This window comes from Dama dama, chromosome 30 (genome assembly GCF_033118175.1).
Source record: "Dama dama isolate Ldn47 chromosome 30, ASM3311817v1, whole genome shotgun sequence".
NCBI lineage: Eukaryota > Metazoa > Chordata > Mammalia > Artiodactyla > Cervidae > Dama > Dama dama.
Genome location: NC_083710.1, coordinates 31,099,333 through 31,123,171, shown reverse-complemented (window position 1 = coordinate 31,123,171; position 23,839 = coordinate 31,099,333). Strand labels below are relative to the sequence as shown.

The 23,839-nt window shown below is 36.9% G+C and overlaps 1 long non-coding RNA gene across 1 annotated transcript in view; it reads right to left on the bottom strand.

The window, feature by feature from the left end:
- Window positions 1–211: 211 nt before the first annotated feature.
- The window catches only part of LOC133049294 (uncharacterized), a 122,870-nt gene continuing 99,242 nt past the window's right edge, over window positions 212–23,839 (bottom strand). Inside the window, exons 3-4 of the long non-coding RNA XR_009691288.1 lie at window positions 5,277–5,412; window positions 212–327 (exon numbers count right to left, since the gene is read on the bottom strand). This is a non-coding gene — a long non-coding RNA (uncharacterized LOC133049294). The remainder of the gene's footprint in view (window positions 328–5,276; window positions 5,413–23,839) is intronic.

Below are 23,839 nucleotides of genomic sequence, written 5' to 3'. Positions count from 1 at the left end.
TGTGGATCACAGTAAACATAATTAAAGATATGCTATATTTTTCTTTTCTTTTTTAAATTAAAATTGTTTATTAAAAATATATTTTTTTCAAGCAGTTTTAGGTTCACAGAAAACTGTGTAGAAAAGACAGAGATTTCCCATATACTCACTGATGGAGCCCACACACATACACAGTCTCCCCATCAGAGGGGTACCTTTATTACATTAGAACCGGCATTGACACATCGGGGCTTCCCAGGTGGCACAATGATAAAGAATCTGCCTGTCAGTGCAGGAGATGCAAGAGACGCAGGTTTGATTCCTGGGTCCTACTCCAGGGAAGATCTCCTGGAGAAGAAAATGGCAACTCACATCAGTATTCTTGCCTGAAAATCCCATGGAGAAAGGAGCCTGGTGGGTTACAGTCCCTGGTGTTGCAAAGAGTTGGACACGGCTGAGTGACTGAGCACACACACACACACACACACACACACACACACACACACACACACAGACACATCATCATCTAGAGTCCATAGTTTATCTTAGAGTTCACTCTTGCTGTAAATTTTATGGGTTTTGAGAAATGTAAAATGACATGTATCCACCATTATAGTATTGTACAGAATAGTTACACTGCCCTAAAGATCCTCTGTGCTCTACTTATTCACCCCTCCCTCCTCCCTAACTCCTGGAAACAACTGATCCTTTCACAGTCTCCATAGTTGTGCCTATTCCAGAACGTCATGTTGTTGAAATTATACAGTATGTGGCCTTTTCAGATTGGCTTCTTTCACTTAGTAATATGCATTTTTTCCCCAAAGGCATTACAAAATTCCCAAGGCAATGAATGATGTGGCAGAAAGGCAAAGAGCATGAAAACTCAGACTCAGGTATTGGTTTTGCCCCTTGGTTAAGTTATTTACTTTTCCAAGACCTTGGTTTGCTCATCTGTGAAACGAGGATAACGTTAATACCTATCCCACAGACTTCTATGAGTTGTTGTGAAAATCAGATTTCTTTCCTAAAAAAATGGAGGTAATAATGCCTACATTGTAGGGTTGCCATATGGATTAAAAAGGCAATGTGTGTGAAAAGGTTAGCACCGTGACTGGAACATATTACAAAGTTAATAATAGTACCTGACAAATCTCATTTTAATGTGTGCTGAATACTTTCTCTTTGACCTTCTAAATCACTCTCTGCACTTTTCCGTCTTCCCTTTGTGGGGCACAATTGCTTAAGAACACATTAAGTGAGTGCCCTTCCCTCCTGGTTTCCTGATGAGTTCAATATAGAAAGAAAAAAGGTAGAAGCTGGGAGGGAGAGAGATGGATGTTTTCTCCCTCTGCCTATTCTCTGTCAAGCTGGACTCTGGCTGTGGCTGCAATCCTCTTCAAAGACCAAAGATTATGCTGGGCAACCATCTCATAGTTGCTCAGTTCAGTTCAGTCGCTTAGTTGTATCCGACTCTTTGCGATCCCATGAAACACACCACCCCAGGTCTCCCTGTCCATCACCAACTCCCAGAGTTCAGCCAAACTCATGTCCATTGAGTCGGTGATGCCATACAACCATCTCATCCTCTGTTGCCCCCATCTCCTCGTGCCCTCAACGTTTCTGAGCATCAGGGTCTTGTCAAATGGGTCAGCTCTTCGCATCAGGTGGCCAAAGTATTGGAGTTTCAGTTTCAACATCAGTCCTACCAATGAACACCTAGGACTGATCTCCTTTAGGATGGACTGGTTGGATCTCCTTGCAGTCCAAGGGACTCTCAAGAGTCTTCTCCAATGCCATGGTTCAAAAGCATCAATTTTTTGGCGCTCAGCCTTCTTTATAGTCCAACTCTCACATCCATACATGAACACTAGAAAAACCATAACCTAGACTAGATGGACCTGTGTTGACAAAGTAATGTCTCTGCTTTTTAATACGCTACCTAGGTTGGTCATAACTTTCCTGCCAAGGAGTAAGCGTCTTTTAATTTCATGGCTGCAATCACCATCTGCAGTGATTTGAAAGCCCCCCAAAATAAAGTCAGCCACTGTTTCCACTGTTTCCCATCTATTTGCCATGAAGTGATGGGACTGGATGCCATGATCTTAGTTTTCTGAATGTTGAGCTTTAAGCCAACTTTTTCACTCTCCTCGTTCACTTTCATCAAGAGGCTTTTTAGTTTTTCTTCACTTTCTGCCATAAGGGTGGTGTCATCTGCATATCTGAGGTTATTGATACTTCTCCCGGCAATCTTGATTCCAGCTTCTGCTTCCTCCAGCCCAGCATTTCTCATGATGTACTCTGCATATAAGTTAAATAAGCAGGATGACAATATACAGCCTTGACACACTCCTTTTCCTATTTGGAACCAGTCTGTTGGTCCATGTCCAGTTCTAACTGTTGCTTCCTGACCTGCATACACGTTTCTCAAGAAGCAGGTCAGGTGGTCTGGTATTTAGATGTTTTTCTGGAACTCTCTTGCTTTTTCGATGATCCAACGGATGTTGGCAATTTGATCTCTGCTTCCTCTGCCTTTTCTAAAACCAGCTGCAACATCTGGAAGTTCATGGTTCATGTATTGCTGAAGACTGGCCTAGAGAATTTTGAGCATTACTTTACTAGTGTGTGAGATGACTGCAATTGTGTGGTAGTTTGAGCATTCTTTGGAGAAGGAAATGGCAACCCACTCCAGTCCTCTTGCCTGGAAAATTCCATGGACAGTGGAGTCCATGGGGTCGCAGAGAGTCGGACATGACTGAGCAACTTCACTTTGACTTTCACTTTGAGCATTCTTTGGCATTGCCTTTCTTTGAGCCTGGAATGAAAACTGACATTTTCCAGTCCTGTGGCCACTGCTGAGTTTTCCAAATTTGCTGGCATATTGAGTGCAGCACTTTCACAGCATCATCTTTTCAGATTTTAAATAGCTCAACTGGAATTCCATCACCTCCACTAACTTTGTTGGTAGTGATGCTTCCTAAGGCCCACTTGACTTCACATTCCAGGATGTCTGGCTCTAGGTGAGTCATCACACAATCGGGATTATCTGGGTCATGAAGATCTTTCTGTATAGTTCTTCTGTGTATTCTTGCCACCTCTTCTTAATATCTTCTGCTTCTGGTAGGTCCATACCATTTCTGTCCTTTATCAAGCCCATCTTTGCATGAAATGTTCCCTTGGTATCTCTAATTTTCTTGAAGAGATCTCTAATCTTTCCCATTCTATTGTTATCCTCTTTCTTTGCACTGATTGTTGAGGAAGGCTTTTTTATCACTCCTTGCTATTCTTTGGAACTCTGCATTCAGATGCTTTTATCTTTCTTTTTCTCCTTTGCTTTTCACGTCTCTTGTTTTCACAGCTATTTGTAAAGCCTCTTCAGACAGCCATTATTCCTTTTTGCATTTCTCTTTCTTGGGGATGGTTTTGATCCCTGTCTCCTGTACAATGTCATGAACTTCTCTCCATAGTTCATCAGGCACTCTGTCTATTAGATCTAATCTCTTAAATCTATTTCTCACTTCCACTGTACAACCATAAGGGATTCAATTTAGGCCATACCTGAATGGTCTAGTGGTTTTCTCCACTTTCTTCAATTTCAGTCTGAATTTGGCAATAAGGAGTTCATGATCTGAGCCACAGTCAGCTCCCAGTCTTGTTTCTGCTGACTGTGTAGAGCTTCTCCTACTTTGGCTGCAAGGAATATAATCAATCTGATTTCAGGATTGATCATCTGGTGAAGTCCATGTGTAGAATCTTCTCTTGTGTTGTTGGAAGAGGCTGTTTGCTATGACCAGTGCCTTCTCTTGGCAAAACTCTATTAGCCTTTGCCCTGCTTCATTCCGTACTCCAAGGCCAAATTTGCCTGTTACTCCAGGTATTTCTTGACTTCCTACCATTCAACTTCAGCTTCTTCAGAGTTACTGGTCGGGGCATAGACTTGGATTACTGTGATATTGAATGGCTTGCCTTGGAAATGAACAGAGATCATTCTGTCGTTTTTGAGATTGCAACCAAGTACTGCATTTCGGACTCTTTTGTTGACCATGATGGCTACTCCATTTCTTCTAAGGGATTCTTGCCCACAGTAGTAGATATAATGGTCATCTGAGTTAAATTCACCCATTCCAGGCCATTTTAGTTCGCTGATTCCTAGAATGTCAACGTTCACTTTTGCCATCTCCCGTTTGACCACTTCCAATTTGCCTTGATTCATGGACCTAACATTCCAGGTTCCTATGCAATATTGCTCTTTACAGCATTGGACCTTGCTTCCATCACCAGTCACACCCACAACTGGGTACTGATTTTGCTTTCCCTCCATCCCTTCATTCTTTCTGGAGTTATAGCTCCAGTGATCTCCAGTAGCATATTGGGCATCTACCAACCTGGGGAGTTCATCTCTCTGTGTCCTATCTAACCCTGACCAGACTTTTGTAATTAATCTCTTAAATTATCTCTTCTGCGAAAATTTAAAAATTTTTGCTGCTTCCTGTCAGACACATATTTTCCCTGCATGTTTACTTGCAAAATTATTGTTACTCTTTTACTTTGTAAAGCAGCCAGTGAATCATAAAATCCAAAACCATAAACAACCCTATAAACTCTTACATGTTATCCCTAATATCCCTCTATATCCCAATCCTGGTCAGAATTTTATGAAGACCTACTTTTGGATTCAAATAGAAAATGAGAAAAAAGTTTAGAAATTTCAGTTATAAAGACTAAAAACTGTAAAATATCTATAAAAAAGGCTAGTCAATTTTTTTACTTATTAAAAGTATACCAAACACAACAGCAAAAACAAATTCCTGGGTATTATTTAGCTTGGTAGAGCAATGACAATTATTTAAATAAAGTGAACTTAGTGTTCATAAGTGATGTTTTACAGATGTATTCCCCAATCTGATGCCTGTTTGTGGGAATGCTGATCAGAGATGTGTACTATCCTAATAGGGAAAAGCTTTATAATAGTAGTTCAAAGAAAGCTTCAACTGCATCAGAAATTTTCATTAATAATTAAGAAATTAATTGAAGTGCATACAATCCACTGCTATAACTGTACATATCACAGTGGACTACCCATTTTATCTTAAAATCACAGAATCCATTTTTTTGCAATTTTATAAATATTAATTATATATGTTTTTCATTACAAATCATGTTACAATAAAAAGAAAGTCAACCTTAATGTTTAACTTAAAACACAAAAAGTAACAGAGAATGTTCAAGTATGGCACTCTCTTCACTTCATGAGTGGGGCATGGCACTATACCCGGAATATTCTGTAAAAAGCTACTCACTTGAGTCTTTGGCTGAGCTCCAGTTGACATTTGGTTTGGCACACCATCAAGATTCTGAATGTTTCCAGTTTTATTTCCACAAATTCCCTCCTTCTGATGATTTTTCTAAAAGATTACTCTTCAGGTTTATAGAATTCTGTAGAAAACATTTTTAAACAAGTTTTACACATATAAACAATTATTCTTAGGAATACTTCAAGTGAATTATTTAATAAAAATACATTAAAAAAAAACAGGATTGTTTTGAAAGCTAACATAAAATGTGAAAATATTCCTAAATAGTAATCATTTTTCCAGAGATACTTATACTTAGGCTCAGTAAGATCAACCCTGGTAAAGCCTGTGAACTTGTAAATATAAGTTTATAAGTAAATATGTTTAAACTACCAAGGTAATACATAGTACTATATTGCCATATTTTTAAACTTTTTGAAAAACAAAACCAAAAGTTTGTTAAAACTTGAAATAAGAGGTGGCTCATTTTGAGCCACAGTATTCTTTTAAGCTTTAACATCTCAATTTATATATTTTGTAATGAAAGTCAAAGTGTTAGTCACTCAGTCATGTCTGACTCTTTGTGAGCCAATGGACTATGTAGCCCACTAGGCTTCTCTGTCCATTGAATTCTCCAGGCAAGAATACTGGAGTGGGTTGCCATTTCCTTCTCCAGGGATTGAACCTGGGTGTTCTGAGTTGTAGACAGACTCTTCACTGACTGAGCCACTAGGGATGACTTCTATTTTATAACTGCTGCTAAGTCACTTCAGTCGTGTCCGACTCTGTGCGACCTCATCCCTGGGATTCTCCCAGCAAGAACACTGGAGTGGGTTGCCATTTCCTTCTCCAATGCATAAAAGTGAAAAGTGTAAGTGAAGTCGCTCAGTCATGTCTGACTCTTCACGACTCTCCATTTTTTTCTAACAGTAGGGAGCAAATTATAAAATTTTATTTCCAAAGGTTAGGTGTAGAAGTAAAATGAGTGGAGTAAAGTCGTCAGCATAAAGAGAATCCTAAACTTTTCAAATACAGAATAAGTTCTTTTTCCAAAATGTTAGATTAATTCTTATTGGAGTCAAGTTTTCCTTCACAAATTCTTTCCATCACCTGGAAGTCTGCCACATCTCTCCGTGTCCATGTGCTTTATGTCAATTACCTAGAAGCAGTGTCCTGTCCTGGTTTATTGCTTCTGAAAAAAAGGACCAATGTTTTCAGAAGAAGAAAAGGTTGGAAATGTGAAATTTTTACTTAACTAAAAGTTTAGTCACTGCTCATCAGGTTGTTCTTCAGGGTGGAAAATAATATATCTAGAATACACTGGCTTATGTGTAAATCTAGCACTGTCAAATACTATATAAACTTTGACTTAATTTCCTCAAATCTAAATTTAATCACCTATAAAACAATACCTTCTGACTTCTAGTAAACACTTCTTTGTGCCTGGAATATTTGGCCAATGGAATGTGAGTATAAAGGAACATGCCAAGTCTGAGCAGAATCTTTAAATATTTTGCATGGAAATGATAGTTTGCTTACTCTTGATGCTTATAGAAATTCTACTGTGGGGAAAAGAAATACAATGATGAGAATAATAATGATATGCTGTGCTAGTAATAATATGGTTTACATATTTACATTTTGGGGAGAATTCCCCATTTGATCTTTTGAACAGAAATTTACAAACTCAAAACTGTCTGAGAAGAGTTTAAATGACATAGAAGAGTGTGTACACATTCTGCCCTTGAGAAAAGACCATGAAGGATCTAATGGAGTCTTGTCTTAATTTACATGCACAGTGATTTTAAAAGGTATGAAAATTATTAAATTGGGGGAAAAACACTGACAAATTAGAACACATTGGACAGGCAGTCAAGGATGCTGGCCATACAGTGAGTTGACCAATGAGTTGGCCAGTAAGTACTACACTCTTCTACTGATAATGTCTATTTCTGCTTGCAGGTGTGGACAGTTTGACAGGTACCTAGAGGAATAACCACTGTGGGTTAATTTATAAAACGAGGATGATGCTGGCACCTGTTTCAATAGGGTGTTACATGAAAGCCCCTTCAGTACTGTTAGGGTGGCTGTTGTAACACAGCCTCTTTTTCTGTGAGAAGTTAGGGACTGCATTTTACTCAGGAAAACCTAACATCTGATGACAGAATATTAAGCACAACAGCCTGTGTATGATACTTTCATATGGATTGCCTCTTTTTTTTTTTTTTTAGTAATTCTGTGAGGTGGGCCCTTGTTGGTTGAATTTTATAAAAATAATTCCTAAAGAGAACAAGTTGCTTGACTAGGATCACACAGCAACTGAGAGTGCTAAGATCTCTTAATTCTTCTCAGTTACTTCTTTCTTCCTCCATATTTCTCTTTGTATCTTGGCCCAGTCTCACTTCCACAACCTCTCCAGTCTAAATCTCAGCAAGGGTCTGTTCTATCACAGTCTTTGGTCAGCTGGATAATGGGTTTGGGCTCCTATTAGCCCTACCGAAGATAGATACCTGTGAAGACAAGGAAATCGAGTTCTAACTGCAGGAAGGAATTAACCACTACAACCCAGCAATTTTGCAGGGTTCCTGTGGCCCAGACATGGCCACTTACAGCACTTATTGAAAGTATGCTAGCCATTTTATAATTTTGAAGCTTGTTATAAATAATATTCTTTCATAAAATTACATTTTCTAAGTCCTATTACTTGTATATAGTAATTCAGTTAATTTTTTAAATTGATGTTGTTTCCATAAATATTTGTAAGCCTTCTGATCAGTTTTATATATTTTGGGGGGATTGTCTTTGTACTCTTACACAGGGGACAAGTGTTAATTTTGTTTAACATTCCTCATACTTTCCTTTCTTTTATTTTCCTTATAAATCAGCTAGGCCTCCAGTCAGGGGTGGGAAGAGAAGTCTTTCTGCCTGATTCTTTCTGATTTTAAGGAGAGTGCTTCCAGTATTTCATCATTTAACCATGATGCTGACTGTACTGGGTTTTATTTTTCTAAGTCAGGCAGTTTTTCTTTTGATAAAAAATTTTTTATATGAAAGGATGGTGAATTTTACTGAATGCTTTTTCTCATGTATTAAGATGATCAAATTTTTCTTCTTTAATCTCTTAATTTATAAATTACATTAATCTTACCGTGTTAAACCAACCATGTGCTTCTGTACTATATTATCAAAGTACCCTTCCAGTTTTTAAGATTATTTATCATAATAAAGGTTGGAATTTGTCAAATGCCCTTTCGATAACTAGTCTTATCAATGAACTGAAGTAATAGATTTGTAATTATTAAACTATCCTTATATTCTTGAGACCAACTGCACATGGTTGTGGGAAGCAGTTCCTTTTAATTTCGTTGATTTTCATTTTGGGAAGAATTTCTTTGGTCTTTTTGAATCCATATTCAATTTTTTGTCCTAGTTTGTGTCAAGAAAACATCAAAGTTTCATAAAATACATATGGAAGTTGTGCATCTTTGTAAATAAGATATAGAAAATTTATATTGCATGAAAATTATCCATTTTTTGAAAATCTCAAAGAACGCATAGACAAAACTGTTTGATCCTTAGAGGTGGTTTGATAACTTTAAAGATTTCTCCTATTGGTTTATAGTCTATTTTGATAAGTAACTACTGAGTGAATTTTGACAAAAAATGTTATTCCATTGTCTATTACATGAAGTTTTTCAAATTTATTAGCAGACCTGTGTAGACTCTTGAACTTTGAAAATCATACTGTATGATACTATAGCCCTCTTGTTTCTGTTCTATTTATATCATCTAGATGAAAGAGCCTAGAATTAACGTTAGACAGACTCAAGGTAGATAAACCAACTCACTTGTTAAATATCAGCTTAATCACCACTGCCTCTGTAAAGCCCTTCATCTCTCCTGGCAGATGTTTCTGTGAATTCCTATATTTCCTCTAGCAAAACATTTGTCTTGCATAATTATTGTAATTTGTTTAATGAGCAGCTTCTATGTTAAACTGTAAGCTCTAGCAGGGTAAAGAGGAGGTCTGTTTAATTTCCCACCAAATATCTAGCACAGTGTTTGAATCAGAATGAATATTCAATAAATCTTTGTTGAATGAACAATACTTTTCCCCATGTCCTTCTCTGCTTGTCTATTTCATAAGATCATAGTTATAATGGGTTTTTATAGCTATCATACAAAGAGAGGAGAAAAGTGATTAAAAATGCGAGCTCTAGAGCTAGAGTAATGGGTTCAAAGTCAGGCTGTGCCACTCACTAGCTGTGGGACTATAAATAAATATTTCTTCTTTGTATTTCGGTTGCCTCATCTGTAAAACCAGAAATAAATAATTTTGTACTCATTAGATTGTAGGGAGTTTATATGTGTGAAGCACTTGAAAGTGTGTCTGGTACATAGCAAGTTGTGAATTAATGTTAGTTATTGTTACCTTAGTACATCACAGGTAAATGAACGGATAAAAGAATAAAACTGCAAAAACAGAGAAAATACAATACGTGCTCTGCCTCTGGGCTGTTCTGAGGATCAAGTGATGTGAGTTTTAAATAATGACAAGCATTTGAGGTGTTTTATTAACATCATTACAAATGGGAAGCTCCAGTGGCTAGAAGAACTGTTTTCTTCTTTGGAAAAAATGGATGAAGGCAGAGAAATACTTAATTAGGTTTTGCTCCTTATTGGAATTTATTTTTATCCTCTACTACAATACAACTACAATACTTTAAATACATAGTTTTAACAATTTAATTTAATATTTTTGTAACTACAACATAACCAAACAAGAATTTTTCCTGAGACTTGGCTCTTTGAGAAATAATATCTGACTTTGAAATATTTTTTACCTGGGCTTTATCCTTTACTTACTTTTTAGAGTTCACATTTCACTTAAACAATGTCTCTTTGTTTTTCCTACTTCAACAAGAAAACTTTTAAATGCTATTCTTGTAGCTATTTTCAAAGGTTCCTATGTATAGGTATTAGCCCTAGAATACTAAACCTCATTAATGTAATAATCATTGAATTTTTTCTGCTACATACAACTAAGCCATGACACAGGATTGCAAAAAAAAACCAAATAATAAAATTATCTTCCTAATCTTTCTTTGAATTTCACATAAAGAGACCTTAGGAAAAAATTCCTAAGATAAGACATTTACACTTATGCAAATATAGCAAGAAATGAGGTGGTTCACTGCTGTTGATTGTTCATACTGGTATAGCATGCCATCCTTTAATTTCTTTATTTGCAAAGAAGACTCCCACTAGCTAACTGACTTAGAGATTGAAGATAATTAATTTGACCTTTTTTGGAGGAAAGCACAACATTTATAAAGAAACATCCATTTTAAAGACAACTAAAATATTTTAAAACACTTAAACTATTAATATCTAGTTGCAACAACACGTATAAATCATGTAACATAAATTTTGATCTCAAATATAAATGGTCAAAGCTATGCATAGACTGAAAGTTGCCTTTGCCATTTATTTTTCAAGTAATAGATTAGTTCTGTATCTCAAAAAAGCGTGTGTAATTAACTTTCAAGGATACCAAGAATACAAAGAAGAAATTTAAGCACATGTAAAAAATTTCCCACGCTCTGTAATTTGTATTAAATTTATTTTTGACAATTTTTCTAATCTGTTCTTCCTGTAACTGAGACTAATTAACTTATCCTGCTAAATGACCAAGAAAGACATTTGATTCCAGATCTATCTGAGAAATGAGAGGCCTTCGTTTTTCATATTCCTAAAGCTGGACACAAAGAGTCCCTTTCTCCATCAGAATAATGATAACTATAATTTATTTAGTGCTTATGTATTCAGTGTAGTGAAAGCAGGCTGTTGGCTAAATTCAGGTCCTGATTTCTGTGCTTACTGTGGTGACTTGAGCAAGTTACTTAATTTTCTATGACTCTGCTGTCTCATTGGATTAAAATGGGAATATTAATAAGATCTACTCATAAAGTTTTGTTTATTACTTCCCATTTAATTTTTTGGCCCATGTTTTACCCAGAATACTGTCACAGCTTCAGGATGCCAGAGTTTTAACTGCATTGTATTCTCTGTGAGAGCTATGACTATACACTTTCTGATCAATCACCACAAAACGTCACCAACATGAACAGACTAAGAAGAAAGCACCATACTAGTTGAACTAATACGTCTCTTTTAAATCCTGCGATATGATCCATCCATTAAAAGTGACAGAATAAAACATGAGATGTGTGAACACAGAAGACTCACATGATGCACAGTTCTACTTAACATAGTGACGTATAAGACAAGCGTTTGTAGTCTCATGGCCGTTTGTTTTTCCACTTGTACATAGCTGATTAGGTAACTGCATCTTTTCCCTGCACCCAAAGGCTTTCTTACGCAAAGTATCTTTGGAGCTAATCAATTTCCTGTCTCTTCTCATTCATTCACTCATATGCCAAGCACTGTCCAAATGCAGTGAAAACAAAATAAATACAACATATTTTCTTTAAGAGCTCTGGTCTACAGAGAAAATGTCATGTAGACAGATAATATTACAGGGATTTAAGACAAAGTATCATATAAAATGATATAAGAACACAGACAAAAGAGTAAATAATTCTGCCTGGGGAAAAGGAAGAGTTCATGGAGGAAATAACCTTTAACTGAGCTTTGAAGGAATAATACTAGCATTTCAGAGGAAGGGAATCCCAAGGGCATGAAAACACAAAAAGAATACAGCATACTCAAACAATAGTGAGGATTTTTATCTGACTCCATCTGTTGATGCCTAGGGGATAATGGAAGCAAATGATGTATGAAAATGAAATGTGGTCCTCAGATAAAATGCTACATATTAAGGAATTTGACTTTTGTCTGTAGGTAACGGGAATCTTGTGGATTTTTGTTTTTGTATTATATTTTACAACTGAGACTTATGTTAAGAAATATAAGGAGATTATATAAATATCAAAGGATTTTAAAAATGCATTATAGACATCAGTATCTCAACATGTCTCATTGCAGTTTAACTCTCCCTTGCCTCTCTGCTCCTTCCTCTCTGTGACCAGTTTTTCAAAATAATATTTTTATTGTGAAAGAAAGTACAAATATAGAAAAGTACACAAAACAGATGCACAGCTTAATGAATTACTCAAAGGTGAACAATCTAATCACCATAGGGTCAAGAAGTAAAAGTGTCCCTGAACTTCCCCTCCACAATGCAAAACACCCCTAAATACTCCACACCGATTGCAATCCCATTCTTCCTTCTATAAGGAATCATTATTTGTTTACAGTAATTATTTCCTTGCATTTTCCAGTTTCACCAGTCAAATATGTACCCTATAATGCTAGTCTTGCTCCTTTATATATTTTTTGGTATGTCTTTTAAGCCTCCTTTAACCCAAAACTTATTTTTGCTACAAGTTATCTGTTGAAAAACCTGAATTTTTCTGCATAGTTTTCCAGTCTCAATTTTACAAACTGTATGCTTTTCTGGTGATGTGATTACCTGAAGTTGATTCTCTAGTAGATTTCTTCAGAAAGGGCTAATGATCCCCTGTGCCCTTTTTACTTGTAAGTCAATTTTGCTAGATACAAAATGCTTGATTTTCTTTCCTTGAGAGTATTAATAAGATAAACTTATTTTCTTTGAGCATAAAGTGTTGCTCTTAAAGTCTGATAATTATCTAATTGAAATACCTTGTAAATCATGTGTTCTTTTCTTCTTTCTAGACAGTCAAATATTTTATTTTTCTTTAAACCCAGTATACTACAACATCTTGGTGTTAGCCATTGTGGATCAGTATTCTTAAGTATATAATAAGTAACTTCAAATCCTTATTTTAGAAAAAATTTCCTGAATTATAGTTTTCAGCATTTCTTCTAGACCCTTCAGTTTTCTTCTTCTTTGATATCTTGCTCTTTTTTCTCAGTTCCTTTTTAAAAGTTACCCAAAGTCCTTTAAAAATTACTCAAAGTGGCTTAGCCAGTAAAGGACCTGCCTGTAATGCAGGAGACACACAGGAGACATCTATTCGGTACCTGGGTTGGCAAGATCCCCTGGAGAAGGAAATGGCAACCAACTCCAGTATTCTTGCCTGGGAAATCCCACGGACAGAAGAGTCTGGCAGGCTACAGTCTATGGGGTTGCAAAAGAGTCAGACATGACTTAGCAACTAAGCAACAACAAAAGTCATAAAAAACTTTCTAAAAGTTTTAAAACTTTGACTTTTACTCTTGAGTGCTCTTAATATACCTGCAATTGAGTTTTGTGTATAGTGAGTTTTCTTTTCCTGAAAACACAGGATAAAAGTTTGTTTTTTGGGGGGTTACCAAAAAAAGCTGTGCTTCTGAGAAATCGTGTATGTGTACCTCATGAAATTATGGATTAATGAAATTAATTGAATTAAATGGATTAATGAAATTATGGATTAATTTGATTTATATATGGTGTCTGACTCAGACCTGAGAAATGTAAAAGTGTAGCAGTGGCCATACCAGCTTAAGGCAGCAGAGCAGAGAGAAAGAGCCATGTTAGGAGCTCTTTTACACACAAGCAGGCCAAGGAAAGACAAGTGGTCTTACTAACCATATGAACACTGATCAGACAGAGAGATAAGCCAAAATATCTTTAGAAAGTGGAAGTGTTAGTCGCTTAGTCACGTCCAACTCTTTGTGACCCCATGGACTCCACGGGGTCCTCTCCAGGGGATCTTCCTAACCCAGAGATTGAACCCAGGTCTCCCACATTGCAGGTGGATTGTTTATCATCTGAGTCACCAGGGAATCTGGAGAAGGCAATGGCAACCCACTCCAGTACTCTTGCCTGGAAAATCCCATGGACAGGGGAGCCTGGTGGGCTGCAGTTCATGGGGTCGCAAAGAGTCGGACACGACTGAGCGACTTTACTTCACTCACTTCATACTTTATCACTGGAGAAGGAAATGGCAACCCACTCCAGCATTCTTGCCTGGAGAATCCCGTGGACAGAGTGGCCTGGTGGGCCATGGTCCATGGGGTTGCAGAGAGTTGGGCACGACTGAAGTGACTAAGCATGCACACGCACGCACCAGGGAAGCAAATGTCTTTTAAAAGAGACTAATTAACCCAAGAGATACAACTAAAGGAGAAAGCCACTTGAGAGGGCACTGGGGTTTCAACAGAAAGGATCTTGGTGAGGTGAAATCTGATGTCTACGACTAAGTACTCGTTGAAGTCCTCAGTGGTCACTCAGGAAAAAGGACAATATTTGAATACTGTAGTTGGAAATTCCAGGCAGAAGAATCTAAAGAGCCTTCTCTTTAGATATCAGAATCCCCAGACTGTCAGTTCCAGATTGTCACAACAGTGGCTATGTAAACCTGAGTCTTTTTCTCCAATCCTTTTTTTTTTTTTCCCCCCAGTGGGTTTTGTCATACATTGATATGAATCAGCCATGGATTTACATGTATTCCCAATCCCGATCCCCCCTCCCACCTCCCTCTCCACCCGATTCCTCTGGGTCCTCCCAGTGCACCAGGCCGGAGCACTTGTCTCATGCATCCCACCTGGGCTGGTGATCTGTTTCACCATAGATAGTATACATGCTGTTCTTTTGAAATATCCCACCCTCACATTCTCCCACAAAGTTCAAAAGTCTGTTCTGTATTTCTGTGTCTCTTTTTCTGTTTTGCATATAGGGTTATCGTTATCACCTTTCTAAATTCCATATATATGTGTTAGTATGCTGTAATGTTCTTTATCTTTCTGGCTTACTTCACTCTGTATAATGGGCTCCAGCTTCATCCATCTCATTAGGACTGATTCAAATGAATTCTTTTTAACGGCTGAGTAATATTCCATGGTGTATATGTACCACAGCTTCCTTATCCATTCATCTGCTGATGGGCATCTAGGTTGCTTCCATGTCCTGGCTATTATAAACAGTGCTGCGATGAACATTGGGGTGCACGTGTCTCTTTCAGATCTGGTTTTCTCAGTGTGTATGCCCAGAAGTGGGATTGCTAGGTCATATGGCAGTTCTATTTCCAGTTTTTTAAGAAATCTCCACACTGTTTTCCATAGCAGCTGTACTAGTTTGCATTCCCACCAACAGTGTAAGAGGGTTCCCTTTTCTCCACACCCTCTCCAGCATTTATGGCTTGTAGACTTTTGGATGGCAGCCATCCTGACTGGCGTGTAATGGTACCTCATTGTGGTTTTGATTTGCATTTCTCTGATAATGAGTGATGTTGAGCATCTTTTCATGTGTTTGTTAGCCATCTGTATGTCTTCTTTGGAGAAATGTCTGTTTAGTTCTTTGGCCCATGTTTTGATTGGGTCATTTATTTTTCTGGAATTGAGCTTCAGGAGTTGCTTGTATATTTCTGAGATTAATCCTTTGTCTGTTTCTTCATTTGCTATTATTTTCTCCCAATCTGAGGGCTGTCTTTTCACCTTACTTATAGTTTCCTTTGTAGTGCAAAAGCTTTTAAGTTTCATTAGGTCCCATTTGTTTATTTTTGCTTTTATTTCCAATATTCCGGGATGTGGGTCATAGAGGATCTTGCTGTGATTTATGTCGGAGAGTGTTTTGCCTATGTTCTCCTCTAGGAGTTTTATAGTTTCTGGTCTTACATTTAGATCTTTAATCCATTTTGAGTTTATTTTTGTGTATGGTGTTAGAAAGTGTTCTAGTTTCATTCTTTTACAAGTGGTTGACCAGTTTTCCCAGCACCACTTGTTAAAGAGGTTGTCTTTTTTCCATTGTATATCCTTGCCTCCTTTGTCAAAGATAAGGTGTCCATAGGTTCGTGGATTTATCTCTGGGCTTTCTATTCTGTTCCATTGATCTATATTTCTGTCTTTGTGCCAGTACCATACTGTCTTGATGACTGTGGCTTTGTAGTAGAGTCTGAAGTCAGGCAGGTTGATTCCTCCAGTTCCATTCTTCTTTCTCAAGATTACTTTGGCTATTCGAGGTTTTTTGTATTTCCATACAAATTGTGAAATTCTTTGGTCTAGTTCTGTGAAAAATACCATTGGTAGCTTGATAGGGATTGCATTGAATCTATAGACTGCTTTGGGTAGAATAGCCATTTTGACAATATTGATTCTTCCAATCCATGAACACGGTATGTTTCTCCATCTGTTTGTGTCCTCTTTGATTTCTTTCATCAGTGTTTTATAGTTTTCTATGTATAGGTCCTTTGTTTCTTTAGGTAGATATACTCCTAAGTATTTTATTCTTTTTGTTGCAATGGTGAATGGTATTGTTTCCTTAATTTCTCTGTTTTTTCATTGTTAGTATATAGGAATGCAAGGGATTTCTGTGTGTTAATTTTATATCCTGCAACTTTACTATATTCATTGATTAGCTCTAGTAATTTTCTGGTAGAGTCTTTAGGGTTTTCTATATAGAGGATCATGTCATCTGCAAACAGTGAGAGTTTTACTTCTTCTTTTCCTATCTGGATTCCTTTTACTTCTTTTTCTGCTCTGATTGCTGTGGCCAGAACTTCCAACACTATGTTGAATAGTAGTGGTGAGAGTGGGCACCCTTGTCTTGTTCCTGATTTCAGGGGAAATGCTTTCAATTTTTCACCATTGAGGGTGATGCTTGCTGTGGGTTTGTCATATATAGCTTTTATTATGTTGAGGTATGTTCCTTCTATTAAATGGACAAATTCTTAGAAAAGTATAACTTTCCAAAACTGAACCAGGAAGAAATAGAAGATCTTAACAGACCCATCACAAGCAAGGAAATCGAAACTGTCCTCAAAAATCTTCCAGCAAACAAAAGCCCAGGACCAGATGGCTTCACAGCTGAATTCTACCAAAAATTTAGAGAAGAGCTAACACCTATCTTACTCAAACTCTTCCAGAAAATTGCAGAAGAAGGTAAGCTTCCAAACTCATTCTATGAGGCCACCATCACCCTAATTCCAAAACCAGACAAAGATGCCACAAAAAAAGAAAACTACAGGCCAATATCACTGATGAACATAGATGCAAAAATCCTTAACAAAATTCTGGCAAACAGAATCCAACAACATATTAAAAAAATCATACACCATGACCAAGTGGGCTTTATCCCAGGAATGCAAGGATTCTTTAATATCCGCAAATCAATCAATGTAATACACCACATTAACAAATTGAAAGATAAAAACATATGATTATCTCAATAGATGCAGAGAAAGCCTTTGACAAAATTCTCCAATCCTTTTAACAGTGGTCCAGCCCTGGAGGATCAGACCCAAGAGCTTGCACACTGTGTGAGGAAGCAGTAGAATGAGAAAGAGACATAGGAGAACCCAAACGCTGCAAGTCTCTCAGCCTGAAACACTCTCAACACTGAGGATAAGCTTCAAATAAGCTAAGACTATGGAGTTGTGAGATTACTCATGGCCTGGAGATTCAGAATATTTAAGTGACACTTCTTGTGCCCAAAGGTGACCAAAGGATGTTTTTGTTTTTAATAATGATTGGAAAAGCCATGAGACCCACCATAGAAATCATTTAAAAGGTGAAGAAATAGTCCATTCTATAGAGTTGAAGGTAGACAGAAAGAAAAAAATAAGGCTTTCTTTTCACCTTACAAAGCTATTTCCATTCAGTAAAAGATTACATTTGGTAAAAAAAAAAAAAAAAAAAAAAAAAAAATCAGTTTTTGCTGACATAGATTGAAAAAGGTCAGGAATAACAAGGTTAAGTTAGCTTAAAACCATGACCCTTGTTTACAACTGGAAAGTTTGATGTCAATCAAAGCTTCAAATTCCTGAGTAAACTTGACCTGTTCCATGGAGAAGCCATCCTGATCTGACTATAAGGACTATTAGAGATGGTGTGTAGACAACTCTCGGCACATACTAAGCCCTTAACAAATGATGGCTCTTCTTTTCCTGCTCTTCTTTGCTATTACAGTCGAGACACACTACCTCATACTTGATCATAAGGTATTTCCCATTGGGTGAGTGTCTTTTTTTTCTCCAACTGATATAAAAATTATTAGAATACTGGTTAGAAGTTTGCATCTAGAATTTTTCAATAATAATTGATGACTGATCAATAAGTAGATATAAGAAGAGTTAGGACATCACAACAGAAATGTTTTGGGTTAGGCCAGGGAAACCAATAAGCAGCCCTAAAATTGCCGCGTTTTGTTAGTCAACTTTTCACTTTTTCTGTCTCAAATTTCTCATTATTAATTGAATGTCTCTTTATTTTATGCCTTGAAGTCTCCTACCATTAGACATCAGGACTTTAAAAATTATGTTATTTTGTGGTATCAGACTTTTGGAATAAGATTTATCTTCTTTGGAATGGTACCCAAGTTCGGTGAGAGCCGTATGAATTAACTGGATAACAATACTTCTGTCTGTGTAAAGTTGCCTCTAAGCAATGTACGAATATTCTGCACAAAGCATGGAAACAGTTGGTGAAGAAGTAGAAAGTTACAACAGAAAAGGAGGGCGTTTTCTCTTTGGATTTAAATGTAATATGTAGACTTTTGATTTCAATGTTTTTGAAAGGTCTCTTCTTTTCAATTACTTTAGTTATGTAACCTCTGTTTTAAAGATGCTTAAAACTGGAAGTTTCATTTTTTTTTATACCATATTTTGTGATTGTGTACAATGTTATATAAGAGAAAAAGAAAATGGGGATCTTCCTGACCCAGGGATCATACCTACATCTTAGTCTCCTGCCGTAGCAGGCAGATTCTTTACCACTGTGCCACCTGGGAAGCCCAACATTTTCTTTTCTAATATATTTCCTTTAGACAGAGAATTCACTGCTGAAACACTGCTAAAAATGGTTATAGAACATCTACATGCTCTTTGGATATATTTTCCTTTTTAATCTAGTCACTAAGTGCCTACTACAAGCACCATGAGGGTAGGATTTGGATCATTTTAACATTACTTTATAAAAACAATATTGTTTCATTATTCCATAAGCTATGGCCTTCTATTATGCCAACTATTCATTACATGTGAAACATTAACCCCAAAGCTAGTAGGGAAAACTAAAATGAACGGTTTTCTTGATGAAAAAAGACATCATCACTTTCTCATCTAGTAACTTCTTCAAATTCTGCACAGAATATAAGGAAAAGCAAAAATCAGTTTCCATTATTGCATATAAATCTGAATATGAGTAGCCAAAAGTTTTTTAACAAGTAAAGAATATAACTCGAAATTTTAGCTCCAAGTATTCCTTTAAATGTTGATATTGGTGACTTAAAAGCAGTGTATGATAGATGATTAAGTATTTAATCATAATAAAGATTAAATACTGACAACTTAAAATAAGTTTAGGAAGTAAAATTTATTTTTGAACTGTAACAATTCCACATTAATACATCTATGTAAAAATAATTTGCATTTTAAGTTTTATCAGAGAAAATTTTAGGCAATAAATTAAGGATATAATTTTTTGCAAAATTTAAAATTAAAGCTTCAAGAGGTAGATAAACTGAGAGAAAATGTCAATTACTTTGATTTTTAAAATAACTCAAATATATGGTAAAAGGATATGACAGAGGTGTTCTTCAAAGTGTGTGTGTTTGGGAGGTAGTTTTTAGAATATATCATGTTGTTTTGTACTAATGTCAACTTTATCTTGAATATATAAAACTTATTTTTTTTCTTACCACAAAAACTGAAGTAAATACATTCCATCCTCAATATGACTATTTGTGCTTTGGGGATAAAGGAAATTTTGAACCCTTATTTATGACTTATTATTTCTCTACAATAATCCCATTCAAGGAAATGAAGGGCACATTTGTTTTACTGATCCCATCTAAGCATATTATAAAAGGCTAGATGATGGCCAGAAAATCTATACTTAAATTATTGGAATGCAACAGGACTGAGAAATCCCTTATAGAACACACAGAGATCAGATCTGACACTCTAGCTCGACCTAATCAGGATCTGGAATAAGAGTATTTAGTGATTTTTAAGACATTAATAGAGCAGGGTTAAATGGGAAAGCTAGTCTAGATTTGGCATTTCATTTTCTGTGTGCGTGTAAGTGAACTAAACATATGACTGTTCCAAAGGAAATACAAATAAGTTTACCAATTATAGAATAGATACAATTGAAAAGAGGAAACCATAGTGATACAATTAAATAACAGCAAATTCAAACATGGAAAACAAAACAGTGCAGTATGATAGAAATGGTCAATAAGATGATGAAATTGTATTGCCATTACTTCTTTGCACATTTTTAAAGTAATTAAATTAGAAAACTTAATCTGTGTGACTAATTTGGATAATTTTATGATCATAACTATGAGAATTTTAAAAAATCTGTTCCAAGCTACATTTGTTTATTCTACTATTAGGAAAATGAAAACAAACCACTAAATAATAAAGCAAATCAGCCTCAGAAAACAGAATGTTCAATTTTGAAAGATGTTTTCCTATCATGTGAGAATCTCCTACTGGATATGAGGATGTTATGAAATTACTCAGTCCATTCTTACTGTACAACTATTATGCTCCCTGGCAGGACAGGAATTAGGTACACATTAGGGATGGGTATGAGCAGACATGATAAATATTGAAGACAAGGCTCTGTATTCAAGCAGTTTACAACGGTCTGACAAGGCTCTGTATTCAAGGAGCTTACAATTTCACTCATAGTTCAGTTGGTAAAGAATCTGCAGCAATGCAGGAGACCTGGGTTAAATTCCTGGGTCAGGAAGATGCCCTGGAGAAGGAAATGGCAACCCACCGCAGCATTCTTGCCTGGAGAATCCCGTGGACAGAGAAGCCTGGCAGGCTATAGTCCACGGGTTGCAAGAGTTCGACACGACTTAGTGACTAAATCACCACCACCACCACAACTGTCTGAACTAGAATGAATTAAAGAGCAGACTTAAAAGGGAAAAGCTGGAAAATAATTATTTTAGTGAACATTCAACTACAAAACAAACTAGTTTTCCTCTTTAAGTCCTCCACCAGCTTGCTGAACAGAACTTCCCTCCATTGTTTGATAACAGCCTATTCTCTAATCTCTGGATGAATCAAGCTAATTATTAGGACACTAGAGCAGAATTCAGGTTCTATTTTATGGCACTGCTTCAGTTCAGTTCAGTTCAGTCACTCAGCCGTGTCCGACTCTTTGCGACTCCATGAACGGCAGCACGCCAGGCCTCACTGTCCATCACCAACTCCTGGGGTCCACCCAAACCCATGTCATCCAACCACCTCATCCTCTGTCATCCCCTTCTCCTGCCCTCAATCTTTCCCAGCATCAGGGTTTTTTCAAATGAGTCAGCTCGTCGCATAAGGTGGCCAAAGTATTGGAGTTTCAACTCCAACATCAGTCCCTCGAATGAACACCCAGGACTGATCTCCTTTAGGATGGACTGGTTGGATCTCCTTGAAGTCCAAGGGACTCTCAAGAGTCTTCAACATCACAGTTCAAAAGCATCCATTCTTTGGTGCTCAGCTTCCTTTACAGTCCAACTCTCACATCCATACATGACCACTGGAAAAACCATATCCTCGACTAGACGAAACTTTGTTGGCAAAGTAATGTCTCTGCTTTTTAATATGCTATCTAGGTTGGTCATAACTTTCCTTCCAAGGAGTAAGTGTCTTTTAATTTCATGGCTGCAATCACCATCTGCAGTGATTTTGGAGCCCAGAAAAATAAAGTCAGCCACTGTTTCCACAGTCTCCCCGTCTATTTGCCATGAAGTGATGGGATCGGATGCCACGATCTTAGTTTTCTGAATGTTGAGCTTTAAGCCAACTTTTTCCACTCTCCTCTTTCACTTTCATCAAGAGGCTTTTTAGTTTTTCTTCACTTTCTGCCATAAGGGTGGTGTCATCTGCATATCTGAGGTGATTGATATTTCTCCCGGCAATCAGTACACTGGTCTATTGGTTTGTTAGTAACAAAAGTCCCTTGGAAGTCACTCATATTAGAGTGTCTTTAAACCAAATTTTACTCTAGGTTATTCTAGTAAGTTTCATTCTAGGTAACAAATACTATTTCAGGATTTGTTAAATAGCAGCAAGAGAATGAAACAACAAAGTCTTACATTTGAACACTAAGTAAAAGTAAAACTGTTTCAAATGAACAGTTCTGTCTTTCAATAAAATTGAAAGGCTATAACTACACAGCTGGGAGGAAAGTTATTCCACTGTTTTTGCATCCCAGTGTACTGGTGCAGTGCTCAGTATTTAATAGAGGTTCAATCAATGTTTGCTGAATAAAATAAACTACGTGATGAGCAAAAATCTGCAAATATTATGGATTCTTAAAACACGGCTGCCACATGGGGAAGTTGTGGCTTACCACTTCCCCTTGAAGTTAAAATTACCTTTCTCCAGAAAAAAATTTTATAGGTAATAACAGAACCTATCATGTATCAGACATTACAAGCAGTATCTTTCTTTAAGCCCATCTTGTTTTTTACCCTGGAAAGCAGACATCTTCTTGGTTTTCAAATTAGGGAAACTGAACCTTAGAAAACTTAACTTGCTCAATTTCACCCATGGAAGAAGTGGTAGGATCTGGGTTAAAAGTCTGGTCATTCTGGCCTTTCTATAGCACAAACTGGAGGACAATGTATATAATTATTACTTGAAATTACAGTAAGAAATCAAATCCATTCTATGTTAGGGAGCATATGTGTGTGTGTGTGTGTGTGTATTACTAATTATCTATAAAAAATAATAGGATGCACTTCTTCCTGCCTGACTGTAACATGTATTTGTATTGTGAAAGCACCAACGGAGAGAGACTGAATTTACAGCTATAGCATAGTAATGTTTGGTTTGGATAGAAGTAGAACCATCATAGTTCCTCACTGGAAGGAGGCCAGGGCACAAGACAGAGTCAGGCAAACCCTAAAGAGAGTTAAGGGTATTCCTTAGGAAGCCATCTGTGGCAAGAGGCTATTACTTCTAGGAGGCCCTAGAGACACCTCCAGAAGCAAGAAAGCAAGCCACTGGTGTGTCTTTTGGGTTGCTTCTGATGTGTGGAGACAAGAAGTGATGACAACGGTACAGAAAAAAAAGAGTACTACCTTTATTAGCATCATTGAGACTCTCAGAATAAAGACATTTATTTCTGCCAGTAATAGACTTAAAAAAAAATAGTCTCACCCCTATAAACTGTGAACTAGAAAAGCTGGGTAAAATATAAACAATACCTTTTTGATAGCACCTTGAAAGAACAAGATCCTAAGGAGAAGGTGCACAGAATTCTGCCTATGTTCAACTCTGTTTTTCCCCTTGACTCATTTGCTAATTTGAAAGTTGTTCCAGAGGCTGAGAAATCACTCAGAAAGAGTGATTTAGAAGCAGGCAGCTTAGAAGCAGAGAAGCCAAGAGCTTTCAGGAGTCCCATAGTTTTGAGAAAATACAAATTGGACTTCAGAGGCAACTAGGAAGGAAGAGCCTTTGAAAACACCTCAGGCTTTCAGTTGGGACAGAAAAAGGGCCACCCTAGGAGTAAGAATGAAGCTGAAATAGGCTAGACCTAACAGACTGAAAGCCATTTAGGCTAAGGTGTTTTGCTCTGAGCCTAGTTTCCTAACAGAAGCAAAAGTAAAATCTTCTCTGGAAATAAAA